The 7006-nt window shown below is 48.2% G+C and overlaps 1 long non-coding RNA gene across 1 annotated transcript; it reads left to right on the top strand.

Annotated features, from left to right (window-relative positions):
- The first annotated feature begins 1683 nt into the window (after positions 1-1683).
- LOC109282453 (uncharacterized) lies at positions 1684-6706 on the top strand. The gene is made up of 2 exons (XR_002089437.2): positions 1684-2357; positions 2988-6706. It is a non-coding gene; the product is annotated as an uncharacterized LOC109282453 (long non-coding RNA).
- The last annotated feature ends 300 nt before the right edge of the window (positions 6707-7006 follow it).

Below are 7006 nucleotides of genomic sequence, written 5' to 3'. Positions count from 1 at the left end.
TCGGAGGGATCCTAATGTGGTGATAGAGCAACATCGCTCTCCTCTGCAGCTCCCACTTCCTCCTTCCCCTCTTTTCCTGAATGACTGATGACTGCTACAGCTTTTAATTCAGCCCTGCCATTGCCTGATACCGGCAGCCCAACATACCACACAGGCTGACGTAGTGCGAAGTGCCTTTTCTTCTGTGCTCCAAACGGACAGTGTGTGCGTTTGGTTTTGCATATGCTGTGGTTTCTCTCTTTCCTGCCTTCCTGCCCTCCCCACAACCTTGTAAAGCCTTCAGTATGTCACAATCTGTCAAACAACTCCTTGGACCAGGTTTTTACAAGAATCCTACTCGATACCCAGTGCCAAATAACCTCTTTAAACAATAGTCCGTGAAGTCTTGCATTGCCTATTAGTCTGCTCTTGCATGCCATATATAGGCAAAAGCTAGGGAATTCCCTGGCCCAGAAGAGTGGTTGAATGAGTGCATTGTTTCTCACAGCAGCTGAACGTATGCTGGGCATGTGAGCTGTATGCATCGCACCGTTATCTTTCCACTGATTCTACACTGAAGTATGGGCGGGCATACACATACAGGCTGGGCCCTGATGGATGCATTCCCAGAGATCAAAATGCAGGTGGCAGCAGTTCAAGTACATCACACACAATGACACAAGTTCCCAGTGCAAAGCTAGCAGTTGTCAGGCCACAGCCAAATAAGGGCCTCATAGCTTTGGCCGAATTTAAAGAAATTTAAACAATAGCTGAATCACACTGGGATATGGCTCGATTCAGAGCAAGCTTTCCACATAGCTTTTGGCAGTGCATGCGAATCTTCTGCTCTGCAAACAAAATGCTGAATTTTTCTGGAGCAAAGGAAACTATTGATGTGGTACAGCACGTACACATCAGCACACAGAGGGACTTGCGAGCAGCAAGCCTGCGATGCAGTGCCTGTGGCGACTGCACAGATTGCCTTTCACATTCCCCAGCTCCACACGGCGAATGCCAGGGTGTGAGAGCCGTTACGGACCCTGCAGAAGTCAACTGGACGGCCTTCCAGAGCGCTGTGCTCATTTCTTTCTAGCTGGCATTTGTCAGCCTTCCAGCACCTCTCCAGTCCCTCGCATTTAGACGCTTTCCCTTTTGTCCATCGTGTCCAGGCTCCCAGGTTTTCTGACATGCAGCTCCTCTCCTTGCTGCCAAGTGAGCTGGGATGGGACCCAAACAGATGCCTTTCACAGAGTGACTGTGTTGGAAAATCTTTACATAAAGGCCGATACTTTGCTGCTTCCCCCTCGCCTCTGAATCCTGAAAATCTTCATTCTTCTTGCTCTAAAAAAGCTTTTCTAAGGAATCCCAGAATTGAGACTCAAAAGCACTGTCAAGAGCTGTATATAAAGACCTGAACCGGGGATGGAGCTCCAGGCAGGACTGAACTCTCCAATATATGAGGCAGTGGATACACTAGGTTTCTGTCCTAAAAAATATTTCCCAGTGTCATCACAACAGCTCCATCTCCACCGGCAAGAGCAGAGATGAGAACCCTAGTAGAGAGGGACATGTCGACAGTGGTGTCCCCTAACACTGTCTGGAGTTGCTTGAGAAGACACGGTGATTAAGCAGCGGCTGGAGGTGGGGGGCAGGCCGCGCTGGGCACCATTCCCCTGCCTGGGGTAGGGGTGGGTTGGGGAACAGTGGGGTGGGGAGATAGCACTGCTATGGGTGCAGGCTGCTCACACGTGTGTGCATGTCTGTGGCATCCCCCTGACCATGGTGCCCTGGGTGGTTGCCCATGTTGCCCATCTGTAAGGCTGGCCTTGGTTGTTATCCTCACTGAGACCGCACTGGGGGAAGAAATGATGAGAAAATGACTATTGACATCATGTTACGCTGTTATGCAATCCACCCACAGGGTTCAGACTTGCAAACAGGTCGACTCCCATTTAAGTACCTAAGCAAAGTTGGCAGATTTTCAGAAGGGCTCAGCATCCATCAGCCTCTGCTGAAAACACACCAAATTCTTCTGAAAACTGTTCCAGAGGGACTATTTAAGACAACAGGGCCAAGTTGTGATTGACAATTAATATACCTCTTTTTTTCAGGAAACAAGAATAGCTACATTCACAGAGGAGGCAGTGTCTGAGTTCACATCTCAGAGCATGGGGCTTTGCACAAATGTGCACCAAGATGAAATTGATCCTTATTCTTTCAACATACTACCTCTTATTGCACACAGTCCAAGAGATTCTGGTCTCATTTACACTAGGATCAACTGGAGCCATTCTCATTTAGTCCATGGAATAGTTTGCACCAGAATGTGACCCACCAAATTACTACATCCCAGTTCTCAAGCCATCTGGAAATGCATAGTAAGTTCATGCTAGCCTATGCTGTATTGCCCAACCATATAACAATAATCATGTTTCATTTGGGATCTCTTGCTATGATCTCAGAAAGTCCTTCTTTGCACTGTGCAGTGTTTGATCATGTTCCCGGTACCCCCTTGTTCATTCAAGGGACATTCCCCCTTGTTACCGCTCAAAGCAGCAATCTGTACCATGCAGTTGCCTTCTGCAGCTGACACCCAAACTGCACCTTGGAGAGAGAAAAGCAATCTTTGAATCCCATCACCCAAGTGCTCGCCTAGTGGCTGTCCCTGACTTCAGTGAACTACTTGTGTATTTAAAGGGAACCTGCTTTGATGGAAGGGGGCCATGATAAATACTACAGGCATGCTCCTGAGGTGTAACTGCCCTTGGTGTCCCATAGTCCTAGAACTGGGGTAAGCCCTGAAACACAAAGGGAAAAAAAATCACTTGGTTTCAGGTTTTGGCTTGGATGGGAAATGACTTATGACCCAGGAAGCCATCTTGAGAACAAGCCCCTATCTCCAAAGTCTCCTTTTCCTTGAGTCGTATTCCAAGAAGACTCTCAATCAACCCTCTCCCTTCCTTGGCCATCTTCAAGGTGCAAGTACTTAGCCCATTCTTGTTTTCTAGGTACCTCAGGGAGTCTCTGATGGACCTGTTCCCACACACAACCACCTAGAGGCCACAAGTAAATGAGCTGCTCTCATATTTTGAATCAATGGGAACAAGAAGGATTTGCTGGGTCTTGCTTCAGATACTCAGCAGATCTCCCTGGGCTCACCTTAGTCTGATGGATGCCTCTGGTATAGAACAGCTAAAGATATGACTTAACAATTACATTACCATCAGTCAGTGCCTTTAATAGATACTGGTGTCTGCTCTTTCAGTGATCCTGCATGATAATAACAATGCCCTCTGCTGAATCGAACCAGAAGAACTCAGCACTCCCACTCACAGCACTGACAGCGCCCAGTCATTTGGTACAAATAATATTTAATGGAAAATTTTACAGGAATGATTTGGAGATGGCAAAGTCTGGAAAAATTCCCAAAGCAAACACAGTAGAGGAAAAGTTATAAATGCCATTAAACGTGGTTTAAGAGTCCTTACAGTTGGTTCCCAGTACGCCAGACTGTTCAGTGCACTAGGTAAACTTCCCTCTTTGAATACGCTATGCCCAGCAATGCCATTTCAGTTCAAAACACACTGACGAGGTGCCGTTCATCAGCAGAGAGCCGATTTTGAAGAGAGGAATGTTTATCCCATGGGAATCTGCTTCGTCAGAAATGGCGCGAGGGTCGCTGGCACAGCAAACACCTGCCCTATGGTGGGAGACAAGGTGAATGGGTGCCCAGAAAAGCAAAGAAGAGCTGAAGAAGTGGGGAGGAGAGCCAAGGGAATGCAAGACCCTGTTGATAACCAAACTAGACTGAGTTGCAAAGACAGGGACGCTGTTCTGGAAAGCCCATAAGCAAGTGCTGAAGATCCCGTGATTTCAGAGGGATTTAAGTACCCCCTTAAAATGCAGGAGCCCACCAGTCCACCAGCTGAATGGCCAGGTGGTGCACCAGCCCACCATGCTGAATGGCATGTTTCCAGGCTGCCTGTTCTAGCAGCACTCACTATATTAAGGACACAATACACTTCACTTGTTTCGTGACTTTGTGGTGACTTTAAATTTCAGCAACAACAGTAGGTCAAAGTTACATACTGCTCTAAGTGGGTACAGCTTTATAAGCTTCAGTAAAGTGGCCTGTCTTTCACTCAGGTATAGGACACCTGAGAGATTAAACACTGCTTTGTCTCTGCTCAAGCATGCTTTGCAACAGGCCACACAACTCAAGCCAGAACATCCTACTTCCTAACGCATACAAATGAAAGCTGGAAAGGAGATGAATGCAGCGGGTTCCTGAGTCCGAGTGTTGTTCTAGTCAGAGTGGAAAACAAATCCAAACCAGCCAGTGCCTAAATTTGGCCTAATTTGTCATTGCTGGGAGAGAATAATCATTACACTTAAGTAATCTGCCTTGTTTTCAACAGCTATGGGGTTCTTCACTCACCAAGGTCCCCAAGGGCCGTGGATCCCTGCCTAGGCAAATGTGACTTTCAAAGCAAAGTTGCTAGAGAAATCTGTGTACTCTGATCTCTGCAGAAGAGAGAGGTGGAGAGAGCCACAGGTAGTGAGGGCAAAGGTTGTCCCAGGTTGTCCTGGGAGGAAAAGTGTCTGTGGTCTCCAGACTTCCACAGCTGTAAGGAGGGGGAGCTATTTGAGAAGATCAAGTCGGCCCAGAAATGGAAATGTTTCCGTGTCATTGAGCAGCATGTGCCTGGTTCAAATGAAGCTTCTTGGGAGCCCAGATTGGCCAGACCCCGTGCTACACCTTGTCAAATGTTCAGCTCCTTTATGCTGGCTCAGCAGCCCTTGATAGCAGAGCAGGGACTATGTGAAAGCAAAGGCCACCAGGACCACTAGTTGGAGCATGCAGAGAAGGGTTGTCCACCCCCAAGCGCAGGTATTACTGACTGCTGAATGCATGTCCAAGGTCCCCTGTGCCCAACCCACAGAGGACATGAGCTCGCCAATGGTCATACACCATAGGTGGAGTAAGAAATGGTCCTTGTGCCTTCCCCCAGCCCCTTTTCACCGCCTACTCACATTCTCACCTCCTCCTGCCCCGTGGCATGTTCAGTTAATAGAAAATGCCAGTGAACGCCAAGGAAGCTTTCAGCCTCTTTGGCTTGTTACATTCAAGTAAAATCGTGTAAATGCTGCTCCTGTAAAATCCTGCTTGATTGTATCCTTGCTGATTAACGACAACCACTGGTGGTGAAAAGCTGCAGGTTTTGTGGCACTGCCACAGCAAGAAGAACGGTGACAACCGCATATTTGCTGGAGCTCTAAGAGTTACTCGCTGCTTCTCCTGCAGCTCGGTATAATACAAAGGCATAAATTCTTCACCACAAGACCATTTTCTTAATAAAGTGCCTGTGCTGGGGTCCGGTATTATTGCTGGGTTGGAAACGCTGAATGTCTCCATGTGCATTTCATTAGCATGCGCTTGCTCTGCTCCCACAGATGCTTTACAGGAGAATCTGTGCCAGCGCTGGAGCCCGAGTGTCCCCCAGTGAAACCCAAGAGCCACATCCATTTTTAGAGTGAGTTTGCCCAAAGAGATGTTGCATTATCTGAGCACCACGTAAGGGAACAAAATGAACTGAGGCTCCCCCGGCCACTTATTTACCTTCTGTTTAAACAGTCTTTCAAGTTCTCTCCTGCACACCCTTCACTTGGCACCTCGCGTGGTGTTAGAGAGTCTATTTTTAAAAGCATGCTGCTGGCTTTTATCTCAAGCTGCCTGAATCTTTTTTTTCCCCCTCCCCAGCCCTTGTGCTCCTCAACTTATTTGAAAGACGTTGGCAGATAAAAGCGGAGAGGAGAGATAGGGCGAAGGCAGCGAGCTTGGCCTGGCAAGCTGGGAATTGGAGAGGGGTGGGAAACAAACACATAAAAAAGTACCTAAATACTTCCTGGAATCACCGGTGAGTCAGTGTGGGTCCAGTCCCAACCGTCTGATGGGAAAAATGAAACCTGCCACTTTACACAAAATAAAGGTTTACTTGAGCGAGGACTGCAGAATTGGGCTATCTAAATTCCACATTCTCTTTGTATTGTTACCATCACAACCCAGGGCAACAAACACACTCGGGAATTAGTGCTTTGGCAGCATCCAGGACCAATAGCTCTGGAAGGCGAAGCTCTCCCTCCTAGCTTGCTCTAGGCAGCCTCTCTAAGTCTACCCCTGCACCCGTGGGCCCGAGTCCTCACCTTAAACACTCTTTGAAAGTCATTTCCTTGTGGCAGGCTGTCAAATGGCAGATGCACCAATTCTGATCTGATTCACACTGGTGTAAATCGGGGCAGGGCCAATGCAGTCAATGGGGGCTTCCTATGTATAAAGTGAGGGTAAGGCTAGGATCAGGGATTCATATTGACTGCTCTCACCCAGGGAGCCCCGAGCCCCTGTCACTGTTAGGAGGGTAAATGAGAGAGCCGGGGAATGCTATGCAGCTGTTTGAAAAGCCAGTTTCCATGTGCATGTTGCAGTCAAACACCAGACCAGGCTAAAAATCAGCATCTGTGCTCTGAGCCTGGGGTGGATCATTCAAACACCCAGCAGTGCCCAGGCAGCAAACATAAAAGTGAGTCAAGAGGGAAGCAAGCCTGGTGCCAGGAACCTAAACAGCTGATCCCAAACAGCACAGGATGCACTACGGGCCCCTAAATCTAGTGAGTGGAGGATTAGGGGATGTGATCCAATCTAATGTACAATAAACTCAGTTGTGAAGTATCCTGCCTCTGCTCTGACAAGCTCTCTTCATCCCCAATTCCCTTTCCCTTCCAACACCTTCCCTCTCTCACTCTCCTGGTCCCCTACACATGGCCAGAGCCTGCAAAGCTGCTGCTTGTCCTTCACAAGTCCCAATGCCTGTAGCACACTTGCTAATGGAAAAGCGAGTGATTTGCTTCTGCTGAGCTGAAGCATTTCTGTGTCCCTCACAAACTTGTCTGCTCTCATCAAGCTGAAACTGCAAATTCCAGGGTGCAGATGCTCGTCCCTATGGCACACGGATGCAGCGCTGAGTGACAG

Source organism: Alligator mississippiensis, chromosome 9, assembly GCF_030867095.1.
Source record: "Alligator mississippiensis isolate rAllMis1 chromosome 9, rAllMis1, whole genome shotgun sequence".
NCBI classification, from domain to species: Eukaryota; Metazoa; Chordata; order Crocodylia; family Alligatoridae; genus Alligator; species Alligator mississippiensis.
This window is presented reverse-complemented; position numbering and strand designations above follow the sequence as displayed.